At 45.6% G+C, this 25,713-nt stretch overlaps 1 pseudogene; it reads left to right on the top strand.

The window, feature by feature from the left end:
* Nucleotides 1–15,612: 15,612 nt before the first annotated feature.
* On the top strand, nt 15,613–18,457 carry LOC103992048 (auxin efflux carrier component 3a-like; annotated as a pseudogene).
* The last annotated feature ends 7,256 nt before the right edge of the window (nt 18,458–25,713 follow it).

Here is a 25,713-nt window from a genome sequence, read left to right as displayed (position 1 = left end):
TACCCAATAAAACATGATCCATTAGGGTTAAGTTGATAGGGGGCCTTTATAAATAGGAGAAAACCAAACACCCATAGGCTAGAGGCTTTTTGGTTGCTACCTCCTATTCTCCTCTACCCTTCTCCTCCTCAGATAGCAGGTGTGTAGATTTTGACAGCGATTCAAGGAGCGTTGTCATAGCCCTACTATGTAGATCCCCACTAGAGAGGAGGATGCTTGACCTCATTCATTCTCTCCTATAAATCTACAGGGATTCAGGGATATACAATCTCCCTATGTAACAAAACTATCTCATGTGGGTTTCAGTTTCATAGATTCTATGTACCAATCTTCGCACTATAATTAATACCTTTTTAAGAAATTTGATATTTTTGTTTTATGTTCTTCTACTACTGCGCATATGATGTCGCCCCAGAATTTCTTACAAATTTTATAGAGTTGTAGAGATTATGGACTCTTGTATTCTATATTTATAAATATATGGTATCATGTATGTGTAGATCAATTCAAGCCTCTAAGTATTCAAGTCAAATTTAAGAGTCATTTAAGATCGGTAAATATTTTTTATTTTAAGAAGTTTAATAAATTTTTATTTTTTTTATTTTAATTTATTCTTCTTTTATTTAGTTTCATCTTAAGTTACTAGTACCTTCTTACTACTATTTAAAAAGGGTTACTGAGAAATTTTGGAATAAGAAACTTAATTATTTGTGCTGGTTAGTCTACAACGTTTTCGACGGGAATGGTTCTCGTCGAGGAAGTCGGTAAAAACTGAAATATTTTTGCCCTGTTTAACACTTAGTGTGACGTGGAAGAACGTAGAGAAAATGGAAAGAGAGCGAAAGAACAAGAGGAATGAGGTTAGACATTAGAGAGGAGAAAAAGAGATAGAGAGAAAAAGACTAGAAGAGAGAAGATGTTTTTCTTTTTCATTTCAATATAAAGTGTTTATTTATTTATAAATATTATTATCTATAGTGGTTTAAGAGTCTTAATATACAATTAGGTAATAATTCTCGAGAATAATCTCCTAGAAAAAATATATTTTTAGAAACATAAAATATGACTTTTAAAATATTTAAACCTTAAGATAATTTATTATAATATCAGAAAAATAAGACACTTAGTACAAGAGTGTATTTAATATAAAAATAGAGTCCCAAGACCAGCACCCAAAAAGAATATATTTTTCACATAATTATTAGAATTTTGTAGATCAACTAATTAATGATTTTTTATTGATTTCTTTACTTAGAATAAATTCTTTTGAAATAAAGATATATGTTCTCCACCACCATGTGTCCATTTTTGAAATGTTTGGTGGTTCAGTTTAACCCCAAGAATTTAGTTTATGCTTCTTGCACCCTAAACTTAATTCCTTTTCCAAAACTAATTCCCATGCAGTAAAATGTAGTACTCTAAAAATTGACGCCGAGTCCTTTGCTGCATTCGAATTTGTCGACACAGTGACACATGTTTCAGTCCCCTGCAGTTTCAAGTCTTATTGCAGATATAGATGTTCTGACTTACATTGTGTCGAAGAAAGGACAGACAAGAGGCTCCGAGGTGAGAAATACTGGTGCCTCCAAGTTGAGCAGTGTGCACCATAACTCACGTTTGACATGGATGAGTTCATTGCATTGCAGCAGTGTCAGAGCAAACGCAGTGGAGCAGCATCTCATTGGTGCGTGCATGCTACAGACACCCACAACTAAGATCTCAAGCAACTCAATCAGGCAGCAAACAAGTGCAATGGGACATGGAGGTATTGCCCGCATGCTTGTCTGACACCCATGGAAGCAGATCCGGTGGCAGTGTCCGGTGGGGGCATCATGTCTTGTGGCTCGTCACCCTGTGATAGATACCAAACCAGGTTGCTCTAGTCTTATCATGCCATGAGATTGGTGGCATTCTCTACTGATCTGGACTTGTCATGGCAAAATGCAGGGAATACAAGCAGGCTATTCTTAGGGCTCCTGTCCTGTTTCAGACATCATGGTCCTACCACGCTGGGAGCCTTCAAGAATGCAGGACAATCTGGTGCTGTGAGGTATGTACAAAATGGTTGGCCTGTTGTAGTTGGAAAATCTTCATTTATATTTTACCCTGAACAAGCATTTGTATCTCCCAATCAACCCATTGCCCAGTTGTCTGTATAATTGGTTTCTACGATACATAATAGTTCTGAACTTGTATTTTGCTCGGAAAACTACAAGAACTACAATAAACGACAATAACATAAGAGCATTCGTTATAGTTCATGGAAAATTCTACACCCTCATTGCGTCATTCCAAATCATTTTGTTTTTTCATATTTCTAAACTATCAAACAGAATCCTTCAAGAACAAGTTTATGGTGGCAACAAAGTGTTGCTACTGTTTCTCGAGTTTTTGGAATCAGACTTTCGAAGACATGATAGAATATTTTCCACGTATATTAACAATTCATAACACTAATATTTTGTAGGGTGGTAATGACAATTAAGATTCGTGGCCAGTAGTATGATAATCGAACACTTTTTTTCAAAAAAGACTTATATTATTAAAATAAATATAGTACATCCATTGTTAAGAAAATCATCATATTTAGAAAAAGGATCCTATGATCTTTTCATTAAAAAAAATTTTCATTGACCCGACGTGTCGAGCTAGTAAGTGTGCATATTTTTTTTTCGTACATATATAAAGTCATTTGATCGATATGTTTATTGAAAAGATCAAAATATAATATATACACAACAATATTAAAAAAATAGATGTTAAGAGTTATTGTTTCAAGGTATAAGATAGTAGTAACCCAGTACATGATCATAAGATCTTGGGAACTTGTAGGCTTTTAATTATTTATTTTGGTTGTTTAGCAGCTAAAAAAAACTTTTCTTTCAAAAAAAATAATGAAAAGGGAGTTTTTTTTTTCTATGTATTACTTGGAATTATGTAATTGGAGAGTCTTCAACTATTGACATCATCATCAGTGATGATACGGTACAGTAGAAACACTAAATATTTGTTCAAAGACATACACATGCCAAGTTAATAGTGCTGCTTCATGTGTGATTGCTACGATAAAAGACATTGTGCCAATAGAAACCCCCTACAATTTGCTGAACAAACACTGCATTAAATATCTTTTGAGATTGAGATTGAGATTTAGATTGATATAATACAGCCCAAGCCAAAGAAGAGCAAAGGTGGATCATGTGAAATAGTGCACCAGCTACAGAAATTTATCTTATCGTCACCAAAATTGAATGGACTCGATTAACGTTGGGTTGTGAACCATAGGATCTCTTTCTGCCCAACTCCACTTGCAAGGTAGAGGAAAAAGATACAAGTGGCCGACGTAAAAGTGCTCTATTGTCACGACCTTAGCTGGAATTGCCTAAGGCGTGAGGCACCCTTGCGGCCAAAGACGCGAACTTAGCTTGCGTTGCCTAAGTCATGAGTTACCCTTGTGGCAAAGACACGAACTTAGCTTGCGTTGCCTAAGTCGCGCTTCGCCCTTGCGATATTGCTCCGCAAGGATCAGCCCACTTTGTAACCTCTCGCAGGTCCCGAAGGACCTGTAAAAGAGAAAGATGGTTAGTTCGAAAGAACGAGCAACGGACAAGTCCCGAAGTCTCGCGAAAAGGGGAAGCTTTACAAGCAATTCGATAAACACCTTGTGTGCACAAGAGAAAAGAGGGAGAGGGAGAAAAACAAGGCTTTCAAGGATGAACGAATAGCTACAAGCCCACAAACAGCCGCTCACCTGGTCCCGGGCGCGAAGACAAGTTCCCGTAAAGGTCACGTGCGAACTTGAGAAAGAGAGTTCAATGCCCGGTATATAACCGAAGCCCCATCCAGCCCTGTGCCACCCGGGGGGTTCCTGGGGTCTGAGATGGCTGACATTTTGGTGAGCGGAGGCAGTTCTCCGCTCACCTCCCGTGGCACGCGAAAACGGAGCTGTTTTGGGCTGTTTTGCTCGGTTCGATGAGTGGTCACTTTGTAACGCTGCAGCTTGTTCGAACTTACATATTTATAAGCAAAATGACCCAAAACCAAGAGAAAACATGCTGTCAAGCAGCTGTACATGCAGGTGTGAGCGACGAACGGTTCGTTGAACGGAGTTGTTGCGGGTGCGCGACGACCGTTCGTGACATTCTCCCCCACTTAAACTATTGACGCCCTCGTCGACACTTGTTGGTAGTTGTTGATGACTTCCTCTTCATGTCGTAGGGCGTCTTCAGGCTCCCAACTGGCTTCAGTTCGGGGAAGCTTTCGCCACTTCACCAAGTACTCTGTCTGCTTCGCTCCGTTGGGTAGCTTTATCTTGCGATCCGCCAGAATGGTTTCCACTCGCTTCTCGTAGGAGGCTGTGGTGGGAGGTAGCCGAGTTGGAATACTTCGGGAGGCATCGTGCGGATCCGAGTGGTAGGCTTTTAGGTTGCTGGCATGAAGAACGTTGTGAATTTTGAACCACGCCGGCAGCTGCAACTTGTAAGAGATATTGTCTACCCTGCTGATGATTGGGAAGGGCCCTTCATACTTACACACCAATCCTTTGTGGACTCTGTTCCTGAAGAATTGGAGTGATGTTGGTTGGAGCTTTACTAACACCAAATCGCCAACTTTGAACTCTTGTGGTCGCCTTCCCAAGTCTGCCCACTTCTTCATCCGTTTTGCCGCCTTCTCCAAGTAAGCCCGTGCAATATCTACATTTTGATGCCACTCCTTTGTGAAATGATAGGTTGATGGACTACTCCCAGTATACCCAATTGCCATGGTGTGCGGAGTCGACGGTTGTTGTCCTGTGATAATTTCGAAGGGGCTCTTGTTGGATGCAGAGCTCCGCTACAAGTTGTAGGAGAATTGGGCAATGTCCAACAGCTTCACCCAATCTCGTTGATTGGCACTCACGTAGTGCCGGAGATATTGCTCCAAGAGCGAGTTTATTCTTTCGGTCTGGCCATCCGTCTGGGGGTGGAGGCTTGTAGAGAAGTATAACTTTAACCCCAATAATTTGAACAGCTCGGTCCAAAACCGTCCCAGGAACCGAGCATCTTGATCGCTAATGATATTGTGCGGGACTCCCCAATACTTCACTACATTCGTCATCATCAGCTTGGCCGCCTCCTCTGCTGAACAGTGTAGGGGAGCAGCAATGAAAGTTGCGTACTTTGAAAACCGATCGACCACCACGAGTATCGATCCGAGTCCCCCTACAGGTGGCAAGCTTGATATGAAGTCCAGGAAATGCTCTCCCACGGCCTTTCTGGTACGGGTAGCGGCTCCAAAAGTCCCACCGGCTTCCGCTAATCCACCTTGTCTTGTTGGCAAGTAAGGCATGTTCGAACATATTCCTCCACATTAATCCCCATCTTCGTGTTGGGAAATCATGGGGGGCGACATCATATGCGCAGCGGAAGAACAAGAAAACAAAAATCCCCGATTCCCAAAAAGATGTTCGTCGTCGTGCGAAGATTGGTGCGCAAAATCCGCAAAACACAAAACTGCGTATAGAGATTGTGTTACCTAGGGAGATCGTATATCCCTGTTTCCTTGTAGATCCTCATGAGAGGGTGAAGGAGGTCAAGCGTCCTCCTCTCTAGCGGTGATCCACACAGCAGGGTTGCGACGACGCTCCTCAAAACTCCAGGCCTACTCTGAGGTGGAGAGGGAGAGGAGAATAGGAAGGGCAAGCAAAGACTCTAGCCTATGAGGCTGTGAATCCCTCCTATTTATAGAGATCCTGTGTCAAAAACCCTAATGGGTCCTTTTCCCTAGTGGGTATTGGATCTGCATCCAATAAGACAAGGGCTCCGTCGGATATCTCATATCCGAACCTCTACTCATCGCAATGCCTACCATATGTGTGTGACCCTCTAGGCCCAATATCGAGCTGGCCGTGAGTCATACCTGTCAGAACTCCTTCTAACTAAGTGAATTATTATCTCTGTAATAATTCACTCGACTCATCGACTACAGAAGTACTAGGCCACTACGCCGTAGTCCCCAGACGATACAGGGGAATCCAATCCATTGGACCTGTCTGTCCTCAGTTACCATGTACCTATAGTCCCTCATCCATCTAATATCCCAGAGACCGTATATCGAGCATGGTGCTGTCAGACCCATACGGTTTCTACTTGAGTCTCGCTCTAATCGGATTCTCCCGGAGAACTCTTTCTCTCTCAACCCGAATGACCCTGGCCAGGGATTTGTCTGAGCAAGAACACATGGGATATTCCTCTCATGATACCGAGAGTGGATGATCCTCTTTCGACACTCAATAGCCCTCGTAAGGTCGACTACCACTCCCAATGACCAGCTGTACTAGATCTGGGAACAGCCAAACCTATAAGTCTGGTATCAAAGAGTGGAGCACTCATACAGGACATCCTTGGTGTCTCAAGTCTAAGAACCAGATACACCACTAGGACTACGGAATCATTGTCTGACAATAAGGCATCATCAACCATCCAGCATTCCGTAAGCGGATCAATCAGTGAACTCATTCTCCAATGAGCACCTGTACTGTATCCCTAGTGTCCCTACACGAGCAGCTATGAGACCAGCTGCATCCATCATATGGACGGGTATACAGCACACCAGTCTATCCGGTTATCACGATGTCCCTCTCGAGTAACCTATGACCGGGATTATTTAGGATATGTGTTTAAAGGTGAATCGATCTCATTATCGTGATCTCATCACGATCCGATTCCCATTGCACAAATCCAAGGACATCACTATACATATGCATTTATGCAATAGTTATAAAGTGATATACGCCAAAAATATAATAAGCAAAAAGATTCTGTATCAAGTCACACGTGCCATCACTCACGTGATTGGCTTGCTGAGCACTTATGACTAGCACTTCGGCCAGTAGAAGGCCCTCTCCACGAGAGCCAAAGTTCTATGAATGCCTGGGTGTCCAGCCCAAAGGGAATCGTGACACTCCTTTAAGAGTTCACGCCTTAAATTGTCCACTCGGGGAACATACACTCTATTCCCTTTTGTGTAAACAAGTCCCTCCTGGACCCAAAATCGTCGTGCCTTGCCTTCTTTGATGAGCTGCATCAGGATAACTGCCTGGGGATCACTATACAGTCCATCTCTGATTCGGGAAAGGAAGTTGGAGTGCAACTGACTTGCTTGGCCTCCGCCCTCCAGTTGTACGGCATTCACGCATTCCACTTTCCGACTCAGCGCATCGGCCACGACATTCGCCTTCCCAGGCTTGTACTCCATTGCCATATCAAATTCAGCCAAGAAGTCCTACCATCGCGCTTGCTTTGGGGAGAGCTTCTTCTGAGTTTGAAAATAGCTCAGGGCGATGTTGTCTGTCCTCAGCACAAACCGCGACCCGAGGAGGTAGTGTCGCCAAACTCGCAGACAGTGGATCACTGTTGTCATCTCCTTCTCATGCACTGGATACCGCCGCTCGGTCTCATTGAGTTTGCGGCTCTCGTAGGCCACCGGATGACCTTCCTGCATGAGTACTCCCCCAATAGCGAAGTCCGAAGCATCTGTATGGACTTTAAAGGGCTCTCCATAGTTTGGCAATTTGAGTACTGGTTCTTCTAGAACAGTAGCCTTCAGATCTTGGAATGCTATCTCACATTTGTCAGACCACTTCCAAGGCTGCTCCTTCTTCAGCAACTCCGTCAGTGGGGTTACCCGCTTTGAATATCCCGCAATGAAGCGTCGATAGTAGTTGACGAAACAAAGGAAGGATCTCAACTCTGGCACCTTCTTTGGAGTTTGCCATTCCGCAACTGCTTGCACCTTCGACTTATCCATCCGAATGGAGCCATCACCGATTCGATGCCCCAAGAATAGGATCTCAGTTTGAGCAAAGTAGCATTTCTCCCTTTTTACGAACAAAGTGTTCTCCCTAAGAACCTTGAAAATCGTCCGAAGGTGCTTGACATGCTCCTCTAGCGTTTGGCTGTAGACGACGATATCGTCCAAGTAGACGACCACGAACTTATCCAAATACTCCTTGAATAGCTGGTTCATGAGAGTACAGAATGTGGCCGAAGCGTTGGTTAAGCCGAAAGGCATCACCAAGAACTCAAACGCTCCATATCTGGTCACACTGGTAGTCTTTGTTTCGTCGCCTTCAGCAATGCGCACCTGCCAATACCCCGACCGAAGGTCGAGTTTTGAGAAATACTTTGCCTTGCCCAATTGATCGAACAAGTCCGCAATGAGCGGGATGGGATACTTGTTCTTCACTGTTACTTTGTTGAGGGCTCTATAGTCGACGCATAATCGGAGACTCCCATCTTGTTTCTTCTGGAAGAGAACTGGAGTTCCGAAAGGTGCTTTAGAGCTGCGGATGAGACCACCGCTTAGCAGTTCACCTAACTACTTCCTGAGTTCTGCCAACTCTGGTGGAGGCATGCGGTAGGGTGGTCTTGCTGGAGGCTTCACTCCTGGCTCCAGCTCGATACTGTGATCCACGCCTCTGCGTGGTGGAAGAGTCTTCGGCAACTCGGGTGGCATGACGTCTTTGAACTCTCTCAGGACGTTCGCCACCACAGCAGGTTCTTGAATGGCCTCCTCGTTGAGTGGCTCTAGCTTCATAGCAGCCACGAATGTCAGTTCACCTTTTCGCACCCCTTTCTTCAATTGTAATGCTGAAATGTGTTGGGGTTCCTTGGTTCCTCTCCGAGAGACGGGAACCACGCAGGGGTCATCGCCTCCCATCATACATAGGGAGTTCAAGAACGGCATCGGCACCAACTTCGCTGCGTGCATAAACTCCATTCCAAGAATCACTTGGAAGTCGTCCAGTGGCACGGCCATCATGTTGGTGTTTCCGCTCCACGTCCCAATTTTGATGGGAACTCCCTTCACCAACCCGGAGATTCACCTGGCCTCCGAGTTCACCGCCTTCATTCGGCTTGGGCTCTTCTCCAAGGTCAACCCAAGTCGTTGTGCTTCACGATCGGCTATGAAGTTGTGGGTAGCGCCCGTGTCCACCATTGCACGGGTCGTTTGGCCATTCAGCTTGATGTCCACATACATCAGTTCACTACTTCCTACTTTTTGTACCTTGGTCTTCATGTTCTCCCCCACTTGACCCTGCATAGCGTTCAACAGACGCATTGCTCCCATTCGGGGTCCTTGCGACTCCTCATCGTCGCTGCTGGATTCAGAACTGCTTGAGCTAAGGGCAACAGCTTTGCCCTTGTCCGATCGGGGAGGGTGGATGGAAGCCGTCGAAGCATTAAGTGCCTGTTTTTGTGGGCACTCCCTTACCATGTGCGGTCCTCCGCACAAGAATTATCCTCTAGGTTTTGAGGCCTTGCCTTTCGGGCTCGGCCCTTTGTGGGAGCTCTTCTTCTTCTGTTCGCCCCCGAGCTCCTTCCCTCGAGAATGTTTTGGAGGGCGATTGCTTGAAGATTGTTTCCTTCTCGCTGGGTCTTCAGAGGAAACAAAGTCGGTGAGCTTTTCTGTAGCAGCAATTGCTCCGACTACATCAGTAACATTCCTTCGATTTAGCTCCTGTTGAGCCCATGGTTTCAAACCATCAAGGAAGCTGAACAACTTGTCCTTCTCGGACATGTCCTATATGTCCAGCATTAGTGCAGAAAATTGTTTCACATAGTCTCGGATGGTGGTACTTTGGCGGAGTTGCCTCAACTTCCTTCTTGCGAAGAACTCTGTGTTCTCCGGTAGGAACTGAGTTCTCAACTCCCGTTTCAAGTCCTCCCATGTGTCGACTCGACACCGACCTTGTTGGATCTCCTCCCAACGAGTTCGCCACCAAAGTTTCGCATCTCCGTTCAGATACATTGTTGCTATAGAAACTTTGGTATCTTTAGAATCGGGCCTCGTAGCTCGGAAGTATTGCTCCATGTCGAACAGAAAGTTCTCGAGCTCTTTGGCATCTCTGGCCCCTCCATATCCATGAGGCTCAGGTGCCCTCAAATTTTGTGACGGTGCAACGCGGGTGTTGCCTCCTCCCGCATTTAGCGTTCTTGTAAGCATGGCCACCTTTGCAGTGAGTTCCGCTACAACATCCTGTAAGTGCTGCATGGAGTCTTTGGTGTCATCAGACAATCGGTCGACTAGGGCCTCGACCTTGTCGATCCTAGACTCCGCTTCCTCTTGCGAGCTCTCTACCCCAACAAGTCTTTGTTGGCCATGGTAGAGTTCCTCCATGCTCGCTTCCAGAACATCCAAGCGGGTTTCCGTCGTTGTGAGTCTCTCCTTATGACTCTTTTTCCCAATTAGTGCACCAGATTACGCTTCCTCCGCTCGCGGAGAGTAGCCAACTTCTCGCTCATCCTGTTCGCTGCCACGCTCCTCTTGAGCGGCTCCAACAGCATGAGAGCGAGTGTGCACGTGCAGCCCCCCTGCGGCTGCTTGGGGCAAGGGTCCGGCTTGCCCCGTCTTGCTTGATTCGCCACGATGCTTTGCCATGGCGAAGTTGCGAACTTCGTTCGCTGTTCGATCGAAGAGCTTGCCCACTCTGATACCACAATGTCACGACCTTAGCTGGAATTGCCTAAGGCATGAGGCACCCTTGCGGCCAAAGACGCGAACTTAGCTTGCGTTGCCTAAGTCACGAGTTACCCTTGTGGCAAAGACGCGAACTTAGCTTACGTTGCCTAAGTCGCGCTTCGCCCTTGCGATATTGCTCCGCAAGGATCAGCCCACTTTGTAACCTCTCGCAGGTCCCGAAGGACTTGTAAAAGAGAAAGATGGTTAGTTCGAAAGAACGAGCAACGGACAAATCCCGAAGTCTCGCGAAAAGGGGAAGCTTTACAAGCAAATCGACAAACACCTTGTGTGCACAAGAGAAAAGAGGGAGAGGGAGAAAAACAAGGCTTTCAAGGATGAACGAATAGCTGCAAGCCCACAAACAGCCGCTCACCTAGTCCCGGGTGCGAAGACAAGTTCCCGTAAAGGTCACGTGCGAACTTGTGAAAGAGAGTTCAACGCCCGGTATATAACCGAAGCCCCATCCAGCCCTGTGCCACCCGGGGGGTTCCTGGGGTCTGAGATGGCTGACATTTTGGTGAGCGGAGGCAGTTCTCCGCTCACCTCCCGCGGCACACGAAAACGGAGTTGTTTTGGACTGTTTTGGGGCTATTTTGCTCGGTTCAATGAGCGGTCGCTTTATAACGCTGCAGCTTGTTCGAACTTATATATTTACAAGCAAAATGACCCAAAACCAAGAGAAAACATGCTGTCAAGCAGCTGTACTTGCAGGTGTGAGCGACGAACGATTCGTTGAACGGAGTTGTTGCGGGTGCGCGACGATCGTTCGTGACACTATGGTGACTTGTGGTCTCTGCTGACTTGTATTACTACCTCTTAAGATCAACAGCTCTACTTTTAGACGAACAGCACCGGACCTTGAAATTAAGTATGGATGATGACAGCCGGCGAAGATCATGTTGAAGGGAACTAATGTTATAGTGGAACAATCAGATGAATGAACTAATGTTATAGGATGAATGTTAAGATGGATCGCTGAACAAGTGAGAGAGAAAAAAGTGAGGAACGATCAGATGAATGAACCAAGTTTGAGTGTTTTTTTTTTTGGATTCAGATCTGCGAACTACCCACCGTGATGGTGACACCACTCTTGTGTGTGCATCTCATGATGAAGTTAACAGAAGAGGAACGAGCTGTTGCTTACCATGCGAAACAGTTCTCATCATGTGCAGGCGTACTCTCATTCCGACTGATGCATTTGCAAGGATATCACTGTTCGAACACTCCATGCTCAATTTTACTTAAAAAAAAAAAAAAGATTCTGCAAGTATAAAAGATTTTATAGAAAAAGATACCAGATATTCAAAGAAAGTTTATCAAGCAGAAGTTCTCTCTCTCTCTCTCTCTCTCTCTTGTCTGTGTCACTGTTAAAATATTTCATGTTTAAATTTCCTCTCAACAACTTAAAAACAAAAAGGATTATTTTGCATATTCAAAAGAGATCATTGTGAGCAAGTTGAAGCTCTCCCTCTTTCTCAATGGTTGTGTCAGTGAAGATACTTGAAAATAGAGGTTATTGTGATCAAGTTGTAGCTCTTTCTCTCTCCTATTGATGTTTATCTTTTTTTTTTTGTCTCTCTGCTTGTGTTTTCTTCTGGTCATTTGGCTCCTATGTGCGTGTCTGTGGAAATGCGTTGTGAAAGCGGCCACGGCACATGGGTCGTGTCTTCGAGACTTTCAGTTAACCCTTTCACTTTTAGCCACTTCAAAAAGTGCTATATGTATCAGCTGATCAAAAGCTAAGTACAGTGAAAATGCTGATTTGGACGTTCGGGGACTCTCTCTCGCATGATCAAACACATCTTTTTTTTTTCTTGTGTCCTGACTTCTCAACAGGACCTGTGCTTCACAAGATTCTCATTGTTAATTGAGAAGAGTGACTGTTTCTTTTTATGTGATGTCCCTATGAATTGGGACTAATGTGAGGTGACTACATGTTGCTCTTCAGTTGTGCAGTCCCAATCACCACCAAAATTTCTCTAGTGACCATGCCTACAAGCACATGGTTACTCATTTTGAGGTTTAGCAAGTGGTATATTTACCTTGATTGATTATGTGGTCCATCACTGTTGTCATATTTGCAAGTGAACAGCATATGATACAAGGTAACTATGAAGAAAAAAATCTAATCTGCTGGCTTGTTTTTTCATTATGGTATTTTTGTCCACTGAATAATAAACTATAACCATATGCATGTGTGTGTGCAACAAAATTTGTAAGCAAGATATAGCAGAACTAACATTGGAAAAATGTGTACTTGCTGCTGCTTGTTGAAAAAATTACTCTACCATGCGCCTGAATTGTGTTATCGTCTTAAAGTTAAGAGTGCCAGGATGATGAAGAATTAGCAAACTAATAAAGTATTCATCTAATTAACCCACATCTCTTGAGAAAAGCTAGCACGTTTTTTTTCCATTGATCTCATATATTTTTATTCATACAAGACGAGTTCTCAAAGAATACTCTTCTCCTTGTCATTATTATCTATATTACTTTTTATTTTTTTTAGGACTAATTATAAATTATCCTCTGTATTTAGACCCTCTTTGTATTTTAAAAATTTATATTAAAATTCTCATAATTATGAAAGTTGTTCTTATTTTTCCTAAACATTGTTGGCTGTATTAATGAAAGACAACACAACTTCGAATTACTCATTCCATGAATGGTAAAATGATTTCTTCCCCCATATTGGTCTCTTCCCCTCCATCTCACTCCAGTGCATGTCCGATCCATTCCAGTTCAGTAATTTGCTTCAGATGGCTGAGTAATTTGCATTGGGGATTTGGCCACTGCATGGCCAGAGTAATTGGCTTTGCGCTAGGCAACATTAGCATGCAGCATTGAACAACAAAGCAGCAACAGAATTCATTGGATGTGTACACTGATATGAGACTACAGCAGCATTATTCATCTCAACAACAAAGCGACAGCAAAGAATACACTGATATGAGACTGTAGCAACAACATCATCTGAAACCTTTTAAGTGAATAACAATTCTCCTCACCAGAACAACAATTCATATGAAACTGATGCATTCATTTGGACAACAATTCCAAGTAGGAAAGCTTTAAATGAAAAAAACAGTACAAGTATGCAAAGCCTTGACAAGTCTGCTGCTGCATTCAAAAAATAGCATTCAAAACGGAGGTTCCCAATACTGCTCAAAACACCAATAACAAACACTGATAAGTCTGCTACTGTCTTGAAAAAACAACATTCAAACTGGAGATTGAAAGTTGCATCAATCACAAACTCTAATCCTCTCGAACCTTAATGAATAGACCTCTTCCTCAGCGATTGCTGAAAATAAATAGAGCTCTCCCTCTCTCGATGAATCATAATTAAAAGTTTTCTATCAAAATTAGAGTCAACTAAGAAGTTTTAATTTGAGCAAAACAAATGAAAACGGAATGAATATTGAAATTATCTTTTTGCTCGTTAGATTTGCTCCAATCCAGCACATGATGTCACATGCTGTGCCTTTCGTCAAGACAACCGATGTTGCCAAGAAAATTGGAGTCAATTATTTCACTTTTATAACTATATAGGTCCCAATATAAATTTTCAAAGTATAAGAACCATAATACTAAGAGGGTCCAAGTACAGAAGTAATATATAATTAATCCTTTTTTTTCTCAATATATGACTTATCTAAGTAGCTGATACTATCAAGCAAATATTCCTAGTTAGATAAAACTTTAATAGTCCAATAAATCAAACTTCTTAGAAATACTTATTTTTGAGACTTCTGAAGTTATTTTATACCCTCGACAAAATATTATATCTTGTCTCTCTGTGCAACAAGGCCATGACCCTATAAGTTTCATCACTCACCCAACATTATTTAAGGACCACCTAAGTCTCCTACCACAATGGCAGAATTAGGCATCTAGCTAGTCTGCTAACAATGGATTTTCACATGAGGGAAAAATCAATCGATAAATCTAAACTATTGATCATGAGCACTCATATATTCCACATGAAACCTGAAATTTCTCCTCGTGAGACCATTCATCGGATGTGAATACCCAATGGTGCCTTCCTGGGGTTTATTGGAAACTGTTAATCTGTAAACACTCCCAGTGACATTTTCTTATTTCCAAGCAGCAGGAAGGTCAGAGTCCACTGAAGGTTTCAGTTGTTGGCTCAAAAACCAGAGATGTCTTCACAACAAGAAATGTGAGCAATCATCCTATTCTATGTGTGGGTGACATAGCAAGCAGATCACTTTCCTAAGGCCACAAAGCAGTCTTTTTATGAGAATTGTCATGTCGAATGATCTAGTCAAGATTCAGCTTTTCTCTGTTCATCCGCATTTGCATAATTCTTGAATTGGCTATAAATAATAAACACAAAAGCATAATCCAAAGAGTCATCTGGGTTTGGTTGCCCGACATATTTGAGTGGAAGAAAAAGTTTACATGTATCAAACAACTTCAAATGATCGAAAACTCATTAGAACTCACCTTTGATTCTTAGCAGTGGCACCGAAAACTTACATAACTAGCAATGGGAGCACCTCACATGCCAGGTTTCATCCTCCTATCTCGTTCCTTCAGCCTGGGTCACATGAACAGGGCTCGAGTTCAGGTAGATGCTTTCTGCTGAAAACATCCTAATCCATGAATTTGCATCAATAACCATTTAAAATAGCAAGAGAATAACATAAATCTAGTCCAGGCTTAAACATGAACTTGATGCATGTATGAAGTCCTGTTGATACAACTCCCTTACCTGTGACTTTGTCCAAGATGTGAAGTAGTACTAGTCCACAATGGAAGCAGGTACTTGGTGACCAGCATCAAGCCTTTACTTCCTTACTACGAATTCATCAGATGCTTGCCATATCAAAACAGATGCTACACCCTTATCCATCCTTGCTTTCTGCGGACCCAACTCAGCAAGCTGAACAGTCCTCTGCTTGTCATCTTCCTGGCTTCCTTTGAGGGGTATATATAAATTCCAAACCATTGGAGCAGGTGCACAGATAGACTCTTGAATCATCGCACTTCCTCTTCTTTCCCCTTCCTCACTTATTGGGAAGAGAGGGAAGGATAGATTCTCTCCAGCTTTCGCTACCAATCAAAGTCAACTACAAAGTTATATAGCTGCAAGCCTGCAACCATCACCAAACACATTAATCTGTAAACAGCTTTCTTATGCAGCCTAGTGTTCGTCCATCACCAACACTCTCAACGTCACTGGACAGCTATCCTGCACTGAATCGTACCGTGGCAGGGGCGAAGTAGTAGTGTGTGAAGGAGAGAGGGTGAAGTGAGAAGGGAGTGGTGGGTAGAAAGATGATCTCGTGGCACGACCTGTATACGGTGCTGGCGGCGGTGGTGCCGTTGTACGTGGCGATGATCCTGGCTTATGGATCCGTGCGGTGGTGGGGGATCTTCACGCCGGACCAGTGCTCCGGCATCAACCGCTTCGTCGCAATCTTCGCGGTGCCGCTCCTGTCCTTCCACTTCATCTCCACCAACGACCCCTTCACCATGAACCTCCGCTTTATCGCAGCCGACACCCTGCAGAAGCTGCTCGTCCTGGCGGCCCTCGCCGCTTGGTCTAATCTCCTCCCCCACCGCCACCCGCTCCCCGGCGGCGCTGCCCCCCTGGTCCATCACCGTCTTCTCCCTCTCCACGCTCCCCAACACCCTGGTGATGGGCATCCCGCTCCTCATCGCCATGTACGGTCCCTACTCCGGCTCCCTCATGGTCCAGATCGTCGTCCTCCAGTGCATCATCTGGTACACCCTCATGCTCTTCCTCTTCGAGTTCCGAGTCGCTCGCCTCCTCATCGCCGAGCAGTTCCCCGACACCGCGGCCTCCATCGTCTCCTGCCGCATCGACCCCGACGTCGTCTCGCTCGACGCCGGCGCCGCAGAGGCGGCCGCCGAGGTCGGCAGCGACGGCAAGATACACGTCACCGTACGCAAGTCCACGTCGTCGAGGAGGTCGTCAATGATGACCCCCCGACCCTCCAACCTCACCGGCGCCGAGATCTACTCGCTCAGCTCCTCCAGGAACCCCACCCCGAGGGGTTCCAATTTCAACCACGCCGAGTTCTTCGCCATGGTCGGCGGGGGCGCACCGGCCCCGGCATTCCGCCCCTCGAGCTTCGGCGCCGCCGATATCTACTCCCTCCAATCCTCTCGAGGCGCCACCCCGCGCCCCTCCAACTTCGACGACGACCAACATCACCGCTACCTCCACCACCACCCGCCGGAGATCTCCACCGCTGAAAAGAAGCCCTACCCACAACTCAACTACCATCGACACCACCACAATCGACCCGGTGCTGCAACGGCGACGGCGGACGCGAAGGAGCTGCACATGTTCGTGTGGAGCTCGAGCGCGTCGCCGGTGTCGGAGGTGAGCGGGATTCACGCCTTCGGCGGCCAGGATCTCGCATCATTGGAGCCCGGTGGCCGCGCCGATCACGGGGCCAAGGAGATACGGATGCTCGTGCCCACCGAACTCGCCCGCAATGGCCCCACCACTAAAGGTGCAGTACCAATACTTTATTCTTCCTATTACTCCCTTTACCGTAATATTTATACGTGGGTGGGGTACACCAGCAGGTGACGCGTGCCGGGCGGAGGAGTTCAGCTTCGGGGGCGGAATGAGGGAATCGGAGCAGCAGACAGGCGTGAGGGCAACGCGGGTGCTGCAGAAGCTGGGGTCCAGCTCGAAGGCGGAGCTGGACCCGAAGGGCGGAGGGACGCCCGACGGGAAGAGGGCGGGCGGCGCGGCCCACCACCAGATGCCTCCGGCCAGCGTCATGACCCGTCTCATCCTCATCATGGTGTGGCGCAAGCTGATCCGCAACCCCAACACCTACTCCAGCCTCATCGGCCTCGTCTGGTCCCTCGTCGCCTTCCGGTCCCAATGACCACCACCACCATCTAACATCTGATCATTCAGCTAGTAACAATGTCATTGACCTCAATTTCAATGGCGTGCAGGTGGCACGTGACCATGCCGAAGATAGTAGAGCAGTCCATCTCAATCCTCTCCGACGCCGGCCTCGGAATGGCCATGTTTAGCTTAGGTAAGCTGCTTGCGCTGTAATCCGAGAGATGACATGTAGCACACGATTTGATGATGTGGGATTGGCAGGGCTGTTCATGGCGCTGCAGCCGCGAGTAATCGCGTGCGGGAACAAGGTGGCGACGTTCGCGATGGCCGTCCGGTTCCTGGCCGGGCCGGCGGTGATGGCTGCGGCGTCCGTAGCCGTCGGGCTACGCGGGACGCTCCTCCACGTGGCGATCGTTCAGGTCATGCGCTACCGTCTGATTTGACGGGGGATGGGAATGGCGGTGTCCGTCATTTCGTGGCTGCCGTCTGATCTCTGACGCTGCACGTGTCGGATCATCATAGATATTAATATTGGACCACAATAGCTGTCAGGGAGACTCACATGCGATGTTTTTGTTGTATCAGGCGGCGCTTCCGCAAGGCATTGTGCCCTTCGTGTTCGCCAAGGAGTACGGCGTCCACCCCGCCATCCTTAGCACAGCGTAAGCAGCAAACAAGCACTAAAGAAGAAGAAAAATCACTTTTAAGTGTGACATGAACATATTATTTTCGGAACTTGCAGGGTTATATTTGGGATGCTAATTGCGCTTCCCATCACTCTGGTTTACTACATCCTCCTCGGTCTATGATATCCTGCTTCTCTCCGCGACTCACATATCGGCGATGATGCACGCAAGGCACTGCCTGCCCATGGCGGATTCAGGTGGCAGTGACACAGCGCAGCTTATCAAATGATGGGAAGCCATTGTTGGAGGAGGCGCCACCTGAGAAAATTAGTAGGTAGATTGGTCGATTGCTGTATTCCACATGAAGGAAACGGTGCAAGGCTTCAAAGCACATGTTTTGGAGCCCCCTTTTTCTTAAGGAAGACAAAAGAAATGAGAAATGTTCTCCCCTTTTTTGCTTTTCGCTCTTTAGCTCTGCTTCTGTGCTATCACTACCGACTTCGTCTGCTTCCAGATGCGAAGAGGGTCTGTTTGGCGGGTAACTCGAAATCATCTTTTACGCAGAACATATACCCCCTGCTGCAAAAGCAGTAATCACAATATCCATTGCTGGAAGCTACATGGGGCCATTCTAAATTTCAAGCTTTGGGAGCTTCTGCAATCTCACCTTGGAAGCGTCTGTTGGCCCAGCAGATCATGACGCGTCCCGTCCTAGCGTGGAATGGGCTGGCACTACATCAGCGATGAAGGCATATCGTGTGCCTAAAAGCACAGCCATGGGCATGGTGTGTCAGCTTCTTGCAGGAACAGGGCCCTGTGCAATGGATGCACTACTGCGCCGTCTGTGGAGACTACTCGTACTCCCATTCCTATGTAGTCCAATCAAAACTGAACAGTGTGTGGAGAAAGGGACGGTGAAGACGGGGAACGCTTGCGATCGTGCGCGGTATGGGACTGTCTTCTTGTGGTCTCTGCAGGCGAGTAGATTAGCGTTAAATGATATGCAAAGTAGAGGTTGCCGTGGATCGTGCTCTACTACACCCTTGCTAGTCCTTGCCCGTTGTGCAAAGATGAAGGTTTCGAGATGTGTCGTCAGATAATAAAATAATATAGAGGTAAACGGTACTATATATGTATATATATTTTACCACAATACTTGAAATATCCATCTAACAGGATAATTAGAATAGTATCGGTTCGTTCGATCGATATGTAAATCAGTTACATCTTTAGTGTAGAAGATTTATATTTTTAGTTATCATATTTTCGGCGCATCTATCAAAATTTTATAAACCTATTAAATTTTTTATTATTAAGGTAAATGGATCTTATATATATATATATATATATATATATATATATATATATATATATATATATATATATATATATATATATACATATAAACAAAAACACCTAAATAAGGAGACTTCTATATTAGTTTCTTTTTTAATAAATTTATAATGATTTTGAATAAGCCTATTAAAACATGCTGTATTTAAATAATTGGACGTGTTCATCATTTAATTTGATTCATATGGCCAGTAGATATAGCTCTAGTTATCTTGTCAGGGGCGATTTTAAGAATTATAGTAAATGAGGGCAACTTCTGAAAAATATAAAAGTGGGAACGGGACACATCCGGACAAAAGCAAAAAAAAAAAATTTTTTTCAAGAGCTTACTCTATGTATAAAATGTTCTATCTACTCTGACAAAATAATTAATATATTAATTTTATTGATTTTCAACTACTAATTTAAAATAATTAAATTTAAATTAATAATAGTAGACTAATCTATTCATTCATTTTTTTTTAATTTCTGATATAAAATTAAATTGAAAGTGTTAGAATTTTTATTAATAAATATTTTTATTATTTTATTTAAATTATTAGAATTTAAAATTTTCTCATCTTTTGTTACTCCATCTATATCCTAGACATTGACATGACTTTCTCGAGTCCCGCGTGCACTCGGACGCCCGGATGGTCGGTCTCCGCTGCCTTCTCAACAGTCATCGCACCCCATGCACGGTCATCAACACGGTGTTGAGTCCTGGAGCAGCACATGCCCTCGCAACATTGCCCTATTGACACGGACTTAGCTGGTTTTGCCTAAGTCGTGCGGCACCCTCGCGCGTCCGTCCGCAAAGGTCAGCCTCCCCGAAGCCTCCCATTGTCCCTTAGGACCAACAAAAGAGAGAACGGGTTAAAGAGAACGCCTCAATCGGGATCCACAAGCAAACATGTCCGAAAAAATACTTCATAGACAATGCAAATTACAAACAGACTTTACAAGCTCTGAACAATGGCACAACAAAGGGTAAAATGGTCCATTACAGACCGAAAAGCTCTCGCACGTGTCTACATGACACAACCTTTATTTACAAGCCTAAAGAGGCCACCAACCCAACTAACATGGGACTATTAAGCTTTCGGCCGCCCCTCTACCTGCTGTACAAGGCATGAACATGCCAAACGATACGGACATACATAAGCATTACATCAAACACCTTGTTTAGAAGTTTGTCCGTGACATTCTCCCCCACTTATCCCTTCGATGTCCTCGTCGAAGACTTTGTGAACACTGCAACTCTTTGCCTTTGCTGAGTCTTCAATCTTCTGCTCTAGCTGCAATGCGCCTCCTGGCTCCCAGCTGCTCTCCGCTGCTGTTTCTGAGTAGTCGAACCTTTGATCCGCCATGCTGCTTCAACTCGCCAATGACTTTGACTCTGGTGTGGGGTTGGCTGAGTTGTGTTGATCCTCATTGATTCCTGCGGATCTCCCAGATGAAGGAAAAGACCATCCTTACTGCGCCAGTCTCTCATAAATTCCACATGCTGCTCGAACTGGGTGGATGCTTGTTGGAGCTTTAACGAGCATCGTCTCGCAAACTTCTGAAGTTTTGGGTCCTTCCTCCACAAAATCTGCTCATTGACTCTTCTTTCAGTTAGTTGTCACATCCAAGTAGGTTCGCATCACTTCCGCTTTCGATTGGCATTTCGTTGGGAAATGAAGCGGACAATCTACTCTCAGTAGCACTGATCACCATTGGTGAGGATTTGACAACTATTGTCTTTCGTTATCTTCGAAGGGTCTTTGAACTTGTGCAGAGCTCCTCTGCTGGATAGATAAGAGAATTGGGGTACTCGGTTTCGCCCATTCTCTTAAGAGTTGAGAAGGCAAAGGTTACTTGACTTCGCCCGCCTCCTCGAGGTTGTACTTCATGCATCGAGCTGGTTACTGGCCTTCGCTTGCTCTTTGCTCACACTTCTGAAGCACTTGAAGTGTTTGCACTCCTTGCGTTGAGTTAGCTACTGTGATTCACCTTCTTAATGCCATCGAACTTCTGGAATGCAGGAAGTTTTCACCCCAACTTGGAGTAATTCTCTGATAGATGAGGTCGCCTCTGGGATTGTACCGTCTTCTCCATCAACCCTGCCGCCTACTCCACTGAGTAGCAAAGGTACAGCACCACATACTGCTTGCTTCGTTCCTTGGTCGTGCACTCTTGCATGACCCGAAGTCCTTCACTTATGGCTATCTTGATGAGAAACTTGTTGACACCGGTCTTACGAAGTTTCTTGGCCTCTGCCCTTCAGCCTTGTCTCGGTACTTGGAGATTGCCTCTGCATACTCCACCTCCTCGGCCCCTTTCACGACCAAGCGCTCTCCCTCCATGAGAGCAAGGGATCAATGACTTTCACGGAAGTCCCGCCTCTGCGGTACCATGGCGCTGCCATGCCCATGGCCCTACTATCCGTCTCCTCGCATCTGTATCCCTTTTCTTCACGATCAGTAGATATGTCTCCGTGGCACTCCTCTGAGTCCACCTCCATTCTGACTGATGCTTGATTTTGGGTAGCTAAGTCCCGCTGGACTCGTCGTCGCTTCCTCGCCCCTTTCGACCTCCTGCTTCAACACCTCTGTGTTCTCCAAGCAGTCCGTTTGGTCGATGGAAAGATAGACTGCAACTCCCATGCATGGCCTCTGCCATCACATTGTAGGGTTTGCACCGATTCTGTTCTCCTTAGCTTCCTTGGTAGCAACGTTCGCTTACTCGGCCTTGTCCTCTGACTTGCCGGGCTCCCTTAAGCGAATATGAGCTCTGGAGCAGTCCAACTCTCCAACTGCTTCGATCATACCTCTGCATGATCAAGTTCCTCCCATGGAACTCACTAGTACTTGCATTCGAACTTTTCCCTTGGTGGAACCCAGCCCCCATATGCTGATGACCAAGGTTTTCATCCGATGCAAAATTCGATGCACGCACGGAAGACCCACCTCTGCGGTATCATGGCCTTCACTCCTTGAATCCATAGCCCTTCTTGCCGTCGTGTTGTTCACCGAAGTGGAGCTCCCAGTAGCTCCCGATCATACCTCCATATGATCCAGTCCCTCCCGGGACTGTGTCGTGTGTATCGCATTGCCACGAACTGTTCCACCACGATCCGCTGCACCATGTCGCCTCCTGGTGACATCTCCATTGCATTCTGATCCTTGTGGAATAAACTCGAATTGTGAACCCTCCATGTGTGGCCTCTGCTAATACATCGCAGGGTCACCTCCACCTTCGATTTTGTTCGCTCCTTTGGCAATCGACCTTCATCCACCCACTCTTGGGTCACACCTAGATGAAGCACTGCTCTAGGACAGTCCGTCGCCTAGTAGCTCCCGAAGTCCACTGACTTCATTGTAATTTGTGCACCATTGTCTGGATCCTGGGCCTCTGCCCCTACCAGCACAATCTCCGCTGCGCACTGCTTCCTTCATGGCAACTTGAATGGCAACACTATGGCATATTCTTCAAGAGTACCCGCCTCTGCGTCCTCTTGCCCCGTGCTAAGGCCTTCTGAACTCAACTTCGCCTCCGCAAATTGAGTCGCCTTAGTTCCTCCATCAAATGCTCCTCTGAGATAAGGCGCATGTGCCCAAAAGCTCCCTTCGTCTTTGGCACCATGCAAGATGAGTCCACTCCGTCAGAATGGAGGACCCATGGAACAACATGATCCTGCTCTTGCCTCTACAAGAGTTCATGTCCTTGACCTCTGTCTAAGGAAAGCACTGTGCCTCTGCTCCATGTTCCAACTTCTCTGCTGGCTCCCTTCATGCGACTTGGGTACTTCGCCAAGTTACACCCAAGTTGCTCCGCTCCTCGTTTTTGCATTGAGTCGATGGTGGTCCTCGCGCCCACCATTCCACGGGTCAGCCCTCCCTTGAGTCCGATCTCCATATCGACTCTAAGTGTGCCTTCATTTAAGTTGCTTCAGGTCGCTCCCCCACTTGATCTCGCAATGCATCCACCCATGCATTCTCTCGAGCGAGATCATGTGACAACTCCTCGCTGCTTGCTCGGTCCATTGAGCTTCGTGGAGTTATTGTTTGTGAGGTACTCCTCCTCAACATGTGAAGTCCGTCTCACATGATTCTCCCTCTCGAGAGCCGAGACTTATCCCTCCTGGATAACTGTCCCATTGGAGCAACATCTCTCTTCATTTCGGAGACCACCATCCCCTTGGACTACTCCGACCTGCTGAACAAACTATGCATTGTTCTACCTCTTGCAAACGCACTTGCTAGATTGCGCCTCCACGTCAATACAGCCACCGCTGCACCCCTCAAGGCCTAGCAACATGCTGAACTCGTTGCACACTTCAGCCTCCTCCGGACGTATCCTTCGCATGCCGAAGAGAAAGTTTCAATGCTCCATGGCGTCGAGTCTCGGTCGCTTTGGGATGGCCACGAACATTCCGTCGTCCGTATACAAGCCCATGCATGAGTACCAAATTCTTCGAGTTAGCAATTCCCCTCACCTCTGTGAGCTTTGCATAACTCTTTTGGTCGTTGAGCAACTCATTTCACCTTGCATGGTCTCATTCTTGCCAAGCGCCTCGCTTGCCTAGAGCACCATCAAGTATAGTTGTCAACGTTGAGCCGTAGCTCAAACTCAGCCATCCCAACCTTTGTGCGTTCCAAATTCTTCCAAGCTTGCCTGTTCTCATGGTGCCTCTTGCGCGAAGGGTTGGCCATTCCTCTGAATGCCAATCTCAGATGCCCGCTCCTCTGAGCGACTCTTTTCCCTACATCTCCATGCCCGTTTTCCCTCAAACGGTCGCGCGTGTGCTGACTGCCCTCAACGCAGCCCCGCTAGGTCCCCCACGTTTGTATGTCAAGTGTTTCTATGAGTGCTTGTCCCGCTCTGATACCATATGACACGGACTTAGCTGGTTTTGCCTAAGTCGTGCGGCACCCTCGCGCGTCCGTCCGCAAAGGTCAGCCTCCCCGAAGCCTCCCATTGTCCCTTAGGACCAACAAAAGAGAGAACGGGTTAAAGAGAACGCCTCAATCGGGATCCACAAGCAAACATGTCCGAAAAAATACTTCATAGACAATGCAAATTACAAACAGACTTTACAAGCTCTGAACAGTGGCACAACAAAGGGTAAAATGGTCCATTACAGACCGAAAAGCTCTCGCACGTGTCTACATGACACAACCTTTATTTACAAGCCTAAAGAGACCACCAACCCAACTAACATGGGACTATTAAGCCTTCGGCCGCCCCTCTACCTGCTGTACAAGGTATGAACATGCCAAACGACACGGACATACATAAGCATTACATCAAACACCTTGTTTAGAAGTTTGTCCGTGACACTATGGCACAAACTGGTACGCAGCATTCAACCTCGTTTCTCGACTCTATCATTCTTGTTCTCGACCTTCTCCAGTTGACATCCCAATGGCCTATCCACATCTATAGACATGTTTGTGGTGGAGCAGCAGTGTCTTCCACCATATCTCCATGGTGATCTTGTCAATTAAAAGCTCGTTAGGAGTATGTTTGAAGCGTTGGGTGGTAGGCTTCATGAGACTGACAGCCGGGAAGCATGGCTTGGTGTCTCCTTGTTGCTTCGATATAAGTGACTGTTGTAGGATAGGAGGGGAACATACACAATTACCAAGGCTGTGGAACCGAGTGAACTGTGGCAGTCGCTGGTGTCATTCTTTACTTTGCTTGAGATTGTTTATGTATGTGTAGATCAGAGGTTATGCACTTCACATTTTAAACTAATACTGTTATTATAATTTTATTCAAACTGAATGTTATTAAAACTTGGATGTTGTGAACTTTAAACATCCAAACATATTTTTATGTTTTATATTCTTGTTATATTTCTCTCTTTATATTATTATGGGCGATGCTGGCCTCCTCTCATTTATCCACATTGATATCTCTTTAGACATAAATGGTCAAACTCGTTTTATAGATTTGTGATTCTGATAATCCAATCCCAAGCTAGGTGATGTTGGAAAAGTCTTAGCATTACTTGGGTTCGATAGAGATGACGTCCCATTCGGCTATCAAATTCCTCCAAATAGGATCCGGAAAATAGGAGAGACGGGTTGAGGGTTAATCAATGTGTTGGGTTCTGGGCTTCGATGGGACAATTGGGTTTTTTTGAGCCCAAATCAATAATTAAAATAAAAAGGGAAGAGATGTGTATGGTGCATGCAGTGAGAATCAGTGAAGAAATCAGTGAAGGGTTTTGGTGCGTTGACGACAAACACAAAAAAAAAAAAAAAAAGGATTATGAGTTTTTCTACTTGACGATGGTTAAATATTATTAATTTTAGTCGAAATTATATGTGAAGAATTCTTACAGTAAATTCTACAATCATAATAGTGCTAATATGAAGTTTATCATTTCTAAGGTAT

The sequence above is a fragment of the Musa acuminata genome, chromosome BXJ2-7 (genome assembly GCF_036884655.1).
Source record: "Musa acuminata AAA Group cultivar baxijiao chromosome BXJ2-7, Cavendish_Baxijiao_AAA, whole genome shotgun sequence".
Taxonomy (NCBI): Eukaryota; Viridiplantae; Streptophyta; class Magnoliopsida; order Zingiberales; family Musaceae; genus Musa; species Musa acuminata.
Note: the sequence above shows the minus strand (reverse complement) of the source record. Positions and strands in the feature narration are given on the sequence as shown.